Raw genomic sequence first — 1408 nt, forward strand, 5'->3', positions numbered from 1 at the left:
ATCATCAGCCACTGAGCTGGGAGGGAACCAGCCCAGTGACAATGGGGATGCTCCACGGGGGGGGGATATGTGCCAGAGGAGGGTGGCCACTGGAAAATCCCATGCTGGAAGTGGTTGCCCCATTCCATGAGGTGGGGGCAAGTGTGGTGTCAGGTGGGCTACTCTGTCTCCCCAGGGGCAGTGGTCAGGTCTGCCAGTCGTGGTTCAAGACTTTTCCTGCCCCACCAGTGCAGGCTGAGGGGAGATCCTCAGGTCAGGGATGCCCTCAGCAGTGCTTTTCCAGCAGGAAAGTTTGGGATCACGGGGAAGGGGGGCAGTGAAGCATTTTGCCCTAAATCAGAGCACGAGGCAGAGCCCTGCATGGTGCAGAGGGAGCAGCACAGGGCTGGGGAGCTCCCGTGTCCTCTCCATGCTGAGGCTGGTGGTCCTGCCCTGCCCAGAGAACAAAAGCCCTCGGCTGCCTCTCAGCTCTGGGGAGTCCCAGCGCCTCCAGGGGCTCTGGGCTCGTTCCATTCTTCTGTTTAACTTCCACTTAGATATTTATTTTGCTAGGCTGGAAAGAGGAGGTGAAACATCCTTCCCCGGGGAGCGTGGTGCTGGCTCTCCCCAGGTGTTGGTCAGGGGCCAGGGAGCAGGTTCCAGCTCAGCTGTTCCTCCTCTCTGCTGCTGCAGAAAGGTCTGGAGGCTGCCCAGGGGGTTGGGGGAACTGAGGCAACCTGGGTTGGTGGGACGTGTCCCTGCCCATGCAGGCGGGTTGGATCTAAATGATCTTTAAGGTCCCTTCCAACCCAAACCATTCCATGATTCTATGATCCTCTTCCCCTGCAAACACGGTGTGGGTGATGGGGGCTGCACCTCTTCTCGTCCTTTCCTTGCACTTCTCACTCCTCTTTCCATTTCTGCCTCAGAAAGCCCTAGTTTTGCTGGGGGAGGCTGGAGAGAGACTTTTTGTGAGGGCATGGAGTGATAGGGAATGGTTTTAAGTTGAAAGAGGAGAGATTTAGATGAGATATTGGGAAGAAATTCTGTGAGGGTGGTGAGACCCTGGCCCAGGTTGCCCAGGGAAGCTGTGGCTGCCCCATCCCTGGCAGTGTTGAAGGGCAGGTTGGATGGGGCTTGGAGTAACCTGGGCTGGGGGGAGGTGTCCCTGCCCATGTCAGGAATTTGGCTGGATGATCTTTAAGGTCCCTTCCCACCCAAACCAGTCTGGGATCCTGTCAGCAAGCTCAGAGCTGTGTCCTTGGCAGCCCCCAGAGCCTTGGCACGGGGATGAAGCCCGTCCCGGGACAGGCTCCTGCTTGGGGGCTGCAGGTTGAGTCAGGCCCAGCTGCACAACCCCTTGCAGGCGCTGCCCTCCCTGCTCTGCCTCTTCTTCCATCCTCGGGGAAACACTTCGTGCTCCAACAAC

This window comes from Chaetura pelagica, unplaced genomic scaffold, assembly GCF_000747805.2.
Source record: "Chaetura pelagica isolate M959 unplaced genomic scaffold, ChaPel_1.0 scaffold152, whole genome shotgun sequence".
Lineage (NCBI taxonomy): Eukaryota > Metazoa > Chordata > Aves > Apodiformes > Apodidae > Chaetura > Chaetura pelagica.